This window comes from Phacochoerus africanus, chromosome 8 (genome assembly GCF_016906955.1).
Source record: "Phacochoerus africanus isolate WHEZ1 chromosome 8, ROS_Pafr_v1, whole genome shotgun sequence".
NCBI classification, from domain to species: domain Eukaryota; kingdom Metazoa; phylum Chordata; class Mammalia; order Artiodactyla; family Suidae; genus Phacochoerus; species Phacochoerus africanus.
The window spans coordinates 43,764,453-43,778,600 of NC_062551.1; the positions used below are offsets into that span (position 1 = coordinate 43,764,453).

General features: G+C 40.5%; 1 long non-coding RNA gene across 1 annotated transcript in view; it reads right to left on the reverse strand.

Annotated features, from left to right (window-relative positions):
- Positions 1-14,148, reverse strand: part of LOC125133464 (uncharacterized) — a 123,929-nt gene that overhangs the window by 50,746 nt on the left and 59,035 nt on the right. Inside the window, exon 2 of the long non-coding RNA XR_007136445.1 lies at positions 5,837-5,908. This is a non-coding gene — a long non-coding RNA (uncharacterized LOC125133464). The remainder of the gene's footprint in view (positions 1-5,836; positions 5,909-14,148) is intronic.

The following is a 14,148-nucleotide window of genomic DNA, read 5'->3' on the forward strand; positions in this document are numbered from 1 at the left end:
TATCATCAAGAATCAGCAGGGGAAAAAAGAGACAACAGAAAGACTTCAATACAAGAGCCTTAGATATTAGGATTTTCAGATCCAGATTATAAAATCACTATTTTTACTATGATCAAAAAAAAGAAAAAAGAAAGAAAGAAAAAGCTGCAAATGTCATCAGGGAACTGCATACTTTAAAAAGTGTCATCACAGAAGTGAAAAGGAATCAAATGGAAGTTGTACAACTGAAAACTAATAAACACAAGTACAAGTTCAATGGACAGATTTAATAGCAAATTAGACACAGCTGAAGAGGTCACTGACAAACCAAAAGAAAAGTCAGAAGCAACTATCCAGAATGAAGCATGAAGAGAATACATATAAAATATAGATGAAAAGGAACAAGCACAGAGAACACAGTGAGAAGGTTTAATATACATTTAATCAGAATTCCAGATAAGAGGAGAGAGAATAAACAGAGGCAATATGTGGAGATGTAATGAATGAGAATTTTCCAGAACTTACAAAATTCACCAACCCATAACTTCACAAAGCTTAACAAATTCCAAAGCAGATAAACAATTTTTTTTAATCCACACATAGACACATCATAGTCAAACTACAGAAAATCAAAGAGAAAAATATCTTAAAAGGAACCAGAGAAAGAGACATGATCTTCAAAGAAGCCACAGCTAGCCTGACTGCTAATATTTCAAGAGAAAATATGGATCCTAGGATATGGTCATATCATCAGTGTGCTGAAAGAAAATAACTAGCAACTCACCACAATGGTATAAAGCCATGATACCTTCAAAAATAGCCTTCAAGAATAAAGGTGAGTAGTAAAGAAAACTCCATTTACAGCAACGACAAAGATAAAAGACCTAGGAATAGATTTAACAAGAAATATGTAAAGCCCATGTAATAGGTTTAGAAAATATTCCTGAAAGACGTTAAAGGAGACTTGAACAGATGGAAAGACATCCTTTCTAGCAATATCCCCTGTTCTTGGAAAGGATGGAAAAATATCATAAAGATGTCAGTTCTCCGTGAAGTTAATTTAAAATTTAAATGCAGTCTCGATAAAAAAGACCAACACGATTTTTTTTTTTTTATGGAGCTGGGCAAGACGACACTAAACTTGATATAAAAAAATAAAAAGGTAGGAGTTCCCATAGTGGCTCAGGGGTTAATGAACCTGACTAGGAACCATGAGGTTACTGGTCCATCCCTGGCCTCGCTCAGTGGGTTAAGGATCCGGCATTGCGTGAGCTGTGGTGTAGGCCAGCAGCTCTAGCTCTGATTAGACCCCTAGCCTGGGAACCTCCATATGCCACAGGTGCATCCCTAAAAAAGACAAAAAAAAAAAATTAGGAAAATACTAAAAAAAAAAAATACTATCAGTAAAGCATAGGGGATTTTCAGGACAGTGAATATATTCTGTATGATACAATAATAAAGGGTACAGTGTGTCCAAACTCACAGACTATATAGCACCAGGAGTGAACCCTAATGTAAACTATAGACTTTGGTTGATTACAGTGTGTCAATGTAGATTCATCGGTAATAACAAATGTACCGCTCTGATGAGAGATGACGGGGAGAGGGGAGGTTGTACATGTGTGAGGCCAGTGTATATATGGGAAATCTCTGCACCTTCCTCTCAGTTTTGCTGTGAGAACCTAAAACTGCTCTAAAGAAATGAAGTCTTTATAAATATATAGCAAGAAAGACAGGGAACTATGTCCAATTTCTTGGGGTGGAACATGATGGAAGACGGTATGAAAAGAGAATGTATGTATGTATGACTGGGTCACTGTGCTGTACATAAGAAATGAACGCAATGCTATAAATCAACTATAAGAAAAATATATAGAAAGAAAGAGAGAAAGAGGAAGAAAGAAAGAGGAAGGGAGGAGGGAGAGAGGAAGAGATAAAATGCTACAGGAAGGACTAGTCTTATCAGATATCAAAATATACTATAAAGGAGTTCCCGTCGTGGCTCAGCAGAAACGATTCTGACTAGTATCCATGGGGTTCGATCCCTGGCCCTGTTCAGTGGGTTAAGGATCTGGTGTTGCCATGAACTGTGGTGTACGTTGCAGACACAGCTCAGATCCTGTATTGCTGTGGCTATGATGTAGGCCGGCAGTTGTAGCTCCGATTCAACCCCTCTCCTGGGAACCTCCATATGCCATGGGTGCAGCCCTAAAAAGACAATACATACATATGTATATATACACACATATACATATATATACATTTGTATGTATATATATATGTATATGTGTGTATATACACACACACACACACAAACACTATAAAGATTCTATACTTTGGAGTTCCCATTGTGGCTCAGCTGTAATGAACCTGACTAGTATCCATGAGGACACGGGTTGATATCTGGCCCTGCTTGGTGGGTTAAGGATCCAGTGTTGCCATGAGCTGTGGTGTAGGTAGAAGGTGAGGCTCAGATCTGATGTTGCTGTGTCTGTGGTGTAGGCCAGCATCTGCAGCTCCAATTCGACCCCTAGCCTGGGAACTTCCATATGCCACAGCCCTAAAAAAAAAAAAAAAAGCAAGAAAACAGATTCTATGCTTAAAACTATATGGTACCTATGAGTAGACACACCAATATAATAGAATAGAAAGTCTAGAAAGAAATCCAAATATAATAAAACTTTCTTATATAATAGGAGTTTCTGTTGTGGCTCAGCAGGTTAAAAACCTGATGAATCTGGTATTAAGAATCCAGCATTGCTGCATGCTTCAGTGTAGGTCTCAGATGTAGCTCAGATCTGGCGTTGCTATGGCTGTGGTGTAGGCCTGCAGCTGCAGCTCCAATTTGACCCCTAGCCCGGGAATGTCTATATGCTGTAGATAGGACCCTAAAAACAAAATTAAAATTAAAAAATAAAACTTTATTATATAATAAGGGTGGCATTTCAAATCACAGGAGAGTAAATGGAGTTTTTAATAAATGTTACTGAGACAATGAAGTAACCATTTAGAAAAAGTTAAATTAGATCTGTGCCCCACAGAATACACAAGAATAAACTCTGAAAGGATTTATTCAGAAAGGATTTCAGCTGAGCCACAATGGGAACTCCAAAGTATAGAATCTTTATAGTATATATATATACACACACACACACATATACACACACATACACTTTTTTTTTTCTTTTTCTTTTTAGGGCTGCACCCATGGCATATGGAGGTTCCCAGGGGAGGGGTTGAATCGGAGCTACAACTGCCGGCCTACATCATAGCCACAGCAATATAGGATCTGAGCTGTGTCTGCAACATACCCCACAGTTCACGGCAACACCAGATCCTTAACCCACTGAACAGGGCCAGGGATCGAACCTCATGGATACTAGTCAGAATTGTAATTTCCCTGGCTTCTCTGAAGTTAACACAGCAGAATGTCTACAAAGCATATGTTCAAAATAATATTAGTTTCTCACCCCAAAACACACAAAAAATAAAAAGTATGCAATGTGGTTTATTGTGTTTTCTAAGAATATAACACAACAACAACAACAACAAAATCCCAATTAGTGGAATAGTTTTAGTAGAAAGGCAATTTAATTTTATCCATTTCTTACTCCGTAAGTGAAATGCTTTAGCTCAAACAGTACAGTGAAAGTTGCCTCAAAAAAATTACGATATAGTTAAAACTACTTGCTGCTAACCCTGACATTTGGCCTGGACTAGGGATCAATTCCCAGTTTAAACGTACAGGCAGATAATGAATAGATTTAGAAAGCACAGGCTGTATGATGGAATTTATACCATGACCCTGACCTAGAGGGCAGCATTATGGTAACTATTTTTAAGAATTACAACATAGAGCTCATTATGTGTCAGTCACATTACAATTTACAAAATAGCTAAGAATGGATTTGGCATTAACTTTATAATAAATGGAATCATCATCCCTACAGACAGGGATGTAATTTTACTGCATATGAAAGGGAAATATACATCGCTCTTCTCCTAAAGACCGAATGAATCATGAAACTTAAATTCTTTTTAGAAAATCATCTTCTGTTGCTCCCCTACCCTTATGCCAGCTGAAGTGAATAGCTAATTATTCCCCAAAGGGACAGCAAACAGACAAGAGAAGACAGACAGACAGACAGACAGACACACACACACACACACACACTCTCTCTCTCTCTCTCTCTCTCTCTCTCTCTCCTCTCTCTCTCTCTCTCTCTCTCTCTCTCTCTCTCTCCCCCCCAACCTCACCTCCTCTCTCCCCTGTGCTTTTTACAGGCAGGATAAATGTGGCTACATTGTTGAAATACCATCAGTCCTTCAAAGTGCATCTCCAGTGCTCCATTGTCCACAACCTCTCAAACAAGATTCTTTCCCTGATGGGTAAATTCTCTGGCATTCTCTTTACTCCGTCCTGTAGTCTGAGCTCTCAAGAGCAGAGGCTGGATTTTACTTCACTCAGGATCATGCCTCACCTGCCCCACCTCGCATGCCTTGCAGAAAGCTTCTCAATTCATTATTATGGGTGACCCTTTAAGTGAATGTGCCAATCCCCCAATTTAGTTTGGTGTTTCTACCCAGATATAAATTCACCCTTTGTCGATGTATGTTAAAAGAATAAACAGCCAGTTGAGAGAATACATTTGGGTTTTTCACCTGAAAGTAGGAGCAATAATAACTTAAACTTAGAGAAATAAATCCACAGCCCAAAGCTGTGCTGTTCCTATTATATGCACTACAAACCAAAGCTGTTGCCTTCCAGTACCTGCCAACACTTCCAACTGGGCCCTTATTTGTATAGAGGGAAGGCCACACAGACTTCATGCTGGAAATCACCAGGCCTTCTCTATCAGGAGTGAAAATATCTGAGCCACCCATCAATGGCTTGGTTATTTAAATGATAAAGAAACAAAGAACATTAAAAAAAAAAAAAATCAAGACCACAGCATTCAACAAGAAGTGACTAAAACTTCGTTCATGAGAATATCAAACAAAACTAAGCTATTTTAAAAGAAAGTAGAAATAAGGAATAATGAAACAGGCAAGAATAAAACACTAAGAGCAAAATAAATTTATACATAAGACAACTATTTTTCAAAATTCTTGCTCGGCTTTGGATGTTCTGTTTGCCTCCCAGCTACAAACACATTCTTCACACATGCTGGGAATGCTGCGGAAAACTAGTCAGCATTCAGAGGCTTAATCCACAGTCCCAGTGCTGTGCCTGTGGGCTTAATAGTCAGACAGCCATTTGTCCTCAGGAGAGGTTAGGGGTTGAAATGCAAATATGCAAACAACTGAGTTCTTTCCCTAAGATAGCTGGAAAAAGCACAATCCCTACTGCTATTTTTTGAAAAGGGGGAAAAAGGCTTGCAATCTTAGGGATTTGTTTAAATACGATTTTGAGAGAGAAAACAATAGAAAGGAAAAAAACACACTTGTCCTGGATAAAATCTATACTCTGGAGAAAAGGTTGACATATGTGTGACAGTCGATTTACCAGACTCACTAAAGATTTATTGATTTATCAATCAGCGCCTTGGGCACCTGATTCTCCCCGAGGGAAAATTAACTATTCCAACTAAACTAATATATTCTATTATGAACTAAAATGAATGCAAGAATCAATCCTGTCACTTTGTACAACATCCAATTATGAAAAAAGTATGTCTATCCTTTTGGGGATACCTAAAATTAAAAGTTATTTAATGAAAGAAATAATGTATTAAATAATCATAATTGAAGCCAACGGACATTTTTAAAGGATGGCTTTAAAGGAGATAAGTGAATCTCAAAATGTAATTGCATAACTGGGTTAAGAACATGATTTTTTTTTTTTAAGTCAGACTACCTGAATTGACTGCTCCCGCTCCCATTTAGTAGAAGCATTCTCTTGGACTTCTCAAAGCCTCAGTTTTGTCACCTGTAAAGTGGAGAGATACAATTGTCCTTAGGAGAATGAATAATGATAATGACTATAAATCAGCTTTCCATTATGGTAGTTCCACTTTCATTACTGTCATTCTAAAAGCATATGAAGTAGACTATGACAATGGTGTGAACAGAACAAGAACAAAGAGGGAGTACCCATTGTGGCTCAGAGGGTTAAGAACCCAACTGGTAGCCATGAGGATGCAGGTTTGATCCCTGGCCTCGCTCAGTGGGTTAAGGATCCAGCCACAGGTTGCGCATAGGCCACAGATGGTGGCTCGGATCTGGCATGGCTGTGGCTATGGTATAGGCCTCAGCTGCAGCTCCAATTCAACCCCTAGTCTGGGAACTTCCAAATGCCACAAGTGTGGCCCTAAAAAGAGAAGAAAAAAAAAAAAAAAAAAAGAAAGAAAAAAGAGTATCATTTATCATCCAGTTACATAAGGGTTATGTCTCAACCCACTGCAGTCTCTCAGCGACAGAGCACCCTGAAAAGAATTCAGGATGATAAAACAGGATGAGACACTCTGTGCTTTGGATAAACAGACCCTTAGATAGATGCATATCTCAGGAAGAATTTCAGTGACCCCAGATTCTTGCATCTTCCCATGTGTAAAAAAGCATTAAAATCATTAACCTGAGATATCTATTCTTTGTGATTATCAGTAAACTTTTACCAAGATGTATGCCCAAATCTAAGTATTTCCCAACCCAAATGATAATATATATACTGGCTCCTCCCCTACCTCTATAAAGCAGTTCCTTGGAGTTATCTCTCAGGCTATAGTCCTCAGTAAGATCTTAAGTTTCCTTTAAGTCCTCAGTAAGATCTTAAGTTTCCTTTCCTATAACACAGACAGACAGAACTAAAACAGTTCACAGGGTACAAAATGCCTTTCAAGCTTTTGCAAGGGTCTTTCTCGGTGTCATCTAACTCAGATTGAAAAGTTTTACGAATTAACTTAGATATATGAAACTTTCTTTAATGTTACTCATTGACCAGAAAAATCAACAGCCTTAAGGCTGCTTTAAAGAAGAGATCAGCAGGAGTTCCTGTCGTGGCGCCACAGAAACGAATCTGACTAGGAACCAGGAGGTTGTGGGTTCGATCCCTGGCGTTGCTCTGTAGGTTAAGGATATGGTATTGCCGTAGGTCCCAGAAAGGGCTTGGATCCCATGTTGCTGTGGCTGTGGTGTAGGCCAGTGGCTACAGCTCTGATTCAACCCCTAGCCTGGGAATCTCCATATGCCTCGGGTGTAGCCCTAAAAAAATACAAAAAAACAAAAAAACTCAGCAAACCATAGCCTTTGGGCCAAATCTGACCCATGACCTACTTTATAAATAAAGTTTTATTGGAACACAATCACACTCATCATTCATATACTGTCCTGGTTGTTTGGGCACCACATTGATGAAATTGAGTAGCTATGACCAAAACCTCATGTGCTAGTATTTTAACCATATTCCTTGGTGAGGTATGGTGAGACCAGAGGCCAACCAAGAGAGAAACTGAAAAGAGTTTTTATAATTTTGTTACTCATAGTTCCCGGAGGGGGACACAGCACACCATGCAGAGCCACAAGGGGGAAGCACCAGGGCCAATCACAAGACAGAGGGACAAGCATCTTTATTATGGTTGCCACAGAAAGAAAAGGATGATACAGAGTCGGCAAGCTTAAGATTGGCTACTCTGAATCATTTCAGGGGCATGGGGGCTGCCCTTGATTGTCACGTAAGTGGCCCTGGGTAGGTATATAGTCACCCAGAGTATAAGAGCCCCTTCAGGGAGGTAGTTTAGGAAGTCTGGACAGCCAGCTTAAGTGGAGAGTATAACCCATACCTTAAACGTGCTCTGCATAGGTACTTATAGAAATTATTCAGGAAATTTTTTTAATGACCACACTCATGGCAGTTGGAAGTTCCCAGGCCAGGGATCAAATCCAAGCCACAGCTGTGACCCATGCTGCAGATATGGCAATGCTGGATCCTTTAACACACTGTGTTGGACCACAGATTGACCCCACACCTCCACAGCAACCTGAGCCGCTGCAGTTGGATTCTTAACCCACTGCACCACAGGGGAAACTGGGACTTTTAAATAGGTAAAAAGCTTAATTCAAACTAAGAATGAGGGAAAGAAGCCCTTAGAAGTCATGGGGTCAGTTCTCAGTCCCACATGCCACAGTGAACCCAAACACTCAACTGTCGCCCAGGGTGAGAGGGCTAGACACTGTAGCTATCCCCATGGTAATGGGTCCCAGGGGTTAAGAACTCAGGCTCTGGAGCCTGAGAAACCCAAGTTCGAGTTTTCATTCTACTACGTAATAAAAGTGTGTTCCTGAACACGTTACCTACATTGGTTATCTACTGCTGCATAACACGTTATGCCAAAACTTAGCACCTTAAAATAATTATCATTCATGGAGTTTCCGTTGTAGCTCAATGGAACCCGACTAGTCTCCATGAGGATGCAGGTTCAATGCCTGGTCTGGCTCAGTGGGTTAAGGATCTGGCGTTGCTATAAGTTGCAGCATAGGTCACAGATGTGGCTGGGATCTGGCATTGCTGTGGCTGTGGTGTAGGCTGGCAGCTGCAGCTCTGATCAGACCTCTAGCCTGGGAACTTCCATGTGCCTCAGGTGCGGCTGTAAAAAGAAAAAAAAAAATTATCATTCCTTATCTCAGTTTCTAAAGATCAGGAGTCCAGAAGCAGCTTAGCTGGATGGTTTTGGGCCCAGGAACTCTCACAAGATTGCAGGCAAGCTACCAGCCAGGACTATAGCCATCTGAAAACTCAAAGGGTGGAGTATCTACCTTCAAACTCATTCCTGAGGTTATTGGCAGGTCTCAATTCCTTGCTGGCTGTTTGGGCAGTGTTCCTTACCCCATGGGCCTCTGCATAGGCTCCCTACGTATCCTTGTAACACCCTCCATAAAACAAGCAATCAGAGAGAGAGAGCGAGAGAGAGAAAAAAAGCGAGATACTGCTCAAAAAGGAAACCACACTCAGAAGATCCCGTCATGGCTCAGTGGTGAACGAACCCAACTAGTATCCATGAGGATGCAGGTTCGATCCCTGATGTTGCTCAGTGTGTTAAGGATCCAGGGTTGCCATGAGCTATGGTGTAGGTTGCAGACATGGCTCAGATCCCATGTTGCAGCAGCTGTGGAGTAGGCCAGCAGCTACAGCTCCAATTTGACCCCTAGCCTGGGAACCTCCATATGCCTCAGGTGCGGGCCCCGAAAGACAAAAAAAAAAAAGGAAACCACACTCTTTTTTTTTCTTTTTTTTTTCCTTTTTGGCTGACCCTCAGCATATGGAGCTCCAGGGCCAGGGATCAGATCTGAGCCACAGTCGAGAGCTAAGTCACAACAGCAGTAACGCCAGATCCTTAACCCACTGTGCCCAGATAGGCATCAAATCTGCGTTCCAGTGCTCCCTAGATGCCACCAATCCCATTGAGCCACAGCAGGAACTCCAAGAAAGCCATATTCTTTTATATCCGAATCTCAGAAGAAACACGCCCTCACTTCTGCTATATGTTATTAATCCCATAAAGAACCCAGCCCTGGTATAACGCGGGAGGGGATACGCAAGTATGTAAATACTAGGAGGTGGGGAGCATTAGGAACCATCTTGTATGCTGGCTAATGCATTACCTAATTTATCCAAGTTTCAGAGCTATCATCTATAAAGTTGGAATAATAATAGTGTGCGGCTCATAAGGTAATTGTAGGTTTAAGTGAGAGAGTTCATGGTAAGCCCTATCATGGTGCTTGGCACTTAGCAAAGCGTGGAGTAAATGCTTGCAATTGTTATCAGCCTCCTTGTTTCATTGTTATCCTACTGCTGCTACTTCCACAACAGTAGCAAAAGGAAAAAACAAAAAAACAAAAAAAACTCTTCAGCACCACAGGGAAGTTCCCTGCCTGTGGCTGCTTCCAGATGAGTTCTCTTTTTACTCTACACAGGCAATTGTAACTCTGTCTGAAAAAATAAACCCCCAGCAAATCCAAACTATTCTCTTCTCCTCTCACCTTGACCTGAAATACCTAAAACAGGTATCCATAATATAATAAATAACTGATCAAACCTATTATTATTTCAGTAGTGGCCAAATATAGTTCCCTTTTTAAGGATAAATCAAAACTTAGCAGAGAATAAAAAATTCAATAGCTTTAAATAAGGAGGATTACTCTCTTTGAAATAAAGACATTGTAAGAAATTGGAGAAACATCAAAAATATCAATCTGAATTCTTAGGACATTCACCCATTCATCCAACAAATACTTAAGGTATAATTGCTATGCACTAGATACTGTTCTAGGATCTGTTTAAAACAACCCTGAATACAATTTTTAAAAAATTTCTGCTTTTATGGAATCTGCAGGCTAGTGGGAAAAAAAACAATTACACAAATAGGTAAATAATAAGAATAATAATGGCGTATATTAGCTGGAAATGAGTTAGATCTCAGAAAGCAGGTGGAAATACAGGTTTGGAGATGAGAGGAGAAGCCTAAACAGGTGATATAAATTTAGAGTTTTCATTATAAGGATAATATTTCAATCTTGAGACTGTGATCACCAAAGGAGTAAGAGCAGATAAAGAACAGACCCATGGTTTAAGACCTGGGAGACTTCAGCATTTAGAGATGAGAAAATAAAGAGAAAGAAGCAAAGGACTCTGAGAAGTGGCCAATAAGGCACAAGGAACAGTGAATGGTGTTCTAGAGGCTACAGCTCCAATTTGACCCCTGGCCTGGGAACTTCCATATGCTACAGATGCGGCCCTCAAAAATCAAAAGAAAAAAAAGAGAAAAAACTCTAAAGCTAGAAATTTTAATAGAATGTGGTAACACAACACAAAAATAGATCAATGGAGGAGAATTTTTAAAAATCTAAAAAACAAGCCCTAGTGTATGTATTGTAATGACAGACGCTCACAAAGACATAGGACCCAGATTGAAGGGGCTTCCACAGTCCAAATATGGGTTAATTTGAGCCACAAAATAATAAATACAAATGAGTCATTAACCATTGAAAAACAGAAATCCATGAGTATATACGAATGATGGAAGATAGATACATAGATAGATAGATAGATAGATAATAGAAAGATGAATAGATGAATGCTGAATGGATGGATGGATGGATGGATGGATGGATGGATGGATGGATGATGGATGAAGAACAGGGGAGAAGGGAAGATGCCAAAGACCAACCAGAAAACATGAAAGGAACACTACAGTTAGAAAATTATCATTTTGTAATGATGAAGTTCAAGTCATACTAACCCAAAATATGGCACTTTAGCAGGTCGATTATCATAAGCTGAGGGAGTTTAAGAATATGGCAGAAGTAAGAGGGTCACTGACCTTTGCTCTTCTTCCCTGAAACGAGTCATAGATCTCTCACATGAAACGGGTTTTCCTACCAAGGAGAGTCTTTCTTATCAGCAGGGGCTGCGAATTTAGGGCCAAGAAGGCTGTACGAGGAACTTTGTTAAACTAACCCTTATCTTCCTAGTTACTTCTTGACCATTTAACACCCCTAGCCCAAATTACCCTTTGTCCTGGTAATTTGTCACAATTTTATTATTTGTCTAAAAAGGTGTAAAAGTCTCCTGCCTCCCTCCGTTTTTTGAGTCTTCATTCTATTGTGAAGGCTTCCGTGAACCTGTAAAAATTGAATACAATGTGTGTGCTTTTCTCTTATTAATCTGTCTTTTTAAATTTTCAGATCCAGCCAAGGACCCTACGAGAATTGAGGAAAACCTTTTCCTTCCTCACAGAAACTGTAGTGAAGATTGGTTAGACAAGGATCACCAACGGGTGCTAAATCTAGGGGGAAATTTTGATAAGGAGCAGGATATGTGCATAGACTTAAAGTGTCTCTTCATAGATGGGTTATAGTTTCAAGGGGGAAAAATAGGACGACAAGGTGATGAGATGATCAAAATGAACATCACCACCAAGGGGGCAGATGGACACGGAGTGCCTTGAGATGGACCTGCTCACAACACATAACTATACAAATAGTATTCCAGCCAGGAATGCTTTTCCCAAATGCAGTCATGAAAAAACATCAGAGATACCCAAAATAAAACATCCTAAATTTTAAAACAAGGCATCAGGAGTTCCTGTCGTGGCTTCGCAGTAGCAAACCCAACAAGGATCCACGAGGAGGCGGGTTCAATCCCCGACGTCACTCAGTGGGTTAAAGATCTGGCATTGCCATGAGCTGTGGTATAGGTCGCAGACGCAGCTCAGATCTGAGCCTTGCTGTGGCTGTGGCGTGGGCCAGCAATGATAGATAGCTCCAATCGACCCCCAGCCTGGGAACTTCTATATGCCATGGGTGCAGCCCTAAAAAGACAAAAAGTAAAATAAAAATAAATAAAATGAGGAATGGTATTTGCTACAGTCTGGATCTTTGTCACCCCCTCATCAAATTCCTCTGTTAGAAACTTAACCCCCAAGGTCATGGTATGAAGAGGTTTGGGAGGTAATTTAGTCATGAGGGCAGAGCTCTCCAGAATGGGATCAGTGTCCTTAGAAAAGAGAGTTGATACATTAGAAAGAAAGAAATAACAGCATTTGCAAGCAACATGGATGGACCTAGAAATTATCATGCTAAGTGAAGTCAGATGGTGAGACACCAACATCAAATGCTATCACTTACATGTGGAATCTAAAAAAAGGACACGGTGAACTTCTTTGCAGAGCAGATACCGATTCACAGACTTTGAAAAATTTATGGTTTCTAAAGGAGACAGGTTGGGGGTGGGGGGCTGCAATGAGGGTTTGGGATGGAGATGCTATAAAATTTGGTTGTGGTGATCGTTGCACAACTATAAATGTAATAAAATTCATCTAGTAACAAAAAAAAAAGAAAAGAGAGCTGACGGTTTCCTAATTCCTTCCACCACATGGGGACCCAGTAAAGAAGTCTGCAGTCTGCACCTCCAAAGAGGTCCTTCGCCAGAACCCAACCATGCTGGCACCCTGGTCTTGAATTTGCACCCTCCAGAACTGTGTGTAACAAATTTCTGTTGTTTATAAGCCACTTAGTCTGGGGTATTTTGTTATAGCAGCCCAAATGGACTAAGATAATAACATTCTTTCTAAAATATCACTATCATAAGACAAAGGTTGTAGAAATTTTCAGGTTAGAGGAGCCTAAGGAGACATGACTACTAAATGTAATATCTGATCCAGACCAGATCTTGTTTGGAGGAAAAGAATGTTACAAAGGATGTTATTGGGTCAAGTAACAAAAGTGGATGCTGACGGTAAATTAAAGAATTATGCAAATGTACTGAGGTTGATCATTGCACTATGGTAATGTAAAAGCACATTCTTATTCTGAGGTAATATACATAAAAGTATTTAGAGGTAAAAAGCCATGATGTATGCAACTTTACTCTTAAATGGTTTAGAAAAAAAAATCCAATATGTTGAGAATTGATAATAAAGAAAAATGGGCAGAATGTTAATTTGTGAATCTGGGTAACGTGTACACAGGTGTTCTTTGTTCTAAATCTAGATTTGCAACTTTTCTGTAAGTGTGAAATTATTTCCAAAGGAAAAGTTCTCTTTGAAAAAGCACAACAGGCATTCCTATCGTGGCTCAGTGGAAATGAATCTGACTAGTATCTGTGACGTTGCAGGTTCCATTCCTGACCTTGATCAGTGGATTAAGGATCCTGTGTTGCCGTGACCTGCAGTGTAGGTCGCAGACGCAGCTAAGATCGGGCATTGCTGTGGCGATAACATAGGCGGGCAGCTACAGCTCCAATTAGACCCTTAGCCTGGGGGCCTCCATATGCTGCAGATGTGACCCTAAAAAAGAAAAAAAAAGGGGGGGCTTCCCAATCAGAAAAATGGGCACAGGACATGAACAGCAGACAATGCACATAAGAAAAAACAGGAGTTTCCCGAAGTTCCCGTCGTGGCGCAGTGGTTAAGAAATCCGACTAGGAACCATGAGGTTGCGGGTTCGGTCCCTGCCCTTGCTCAGTGGGTTGAGGATCTGGCGTTGCCATGAGCTGTGGTGTAGGTTACAGACGCGGCTCGGATCCCGCGTTGCTGTGGCTCTGGCGTAGGCCGGTGGCTACGGCTCCAATTCAACCCCTAGCCTGGGAACCTCCATGTGCCGCGGGAGCGGCCCAAGAAATAGCAACAACAATAACAACAACAAAAGACAAAAAAACAACAACAAAAAAAAACA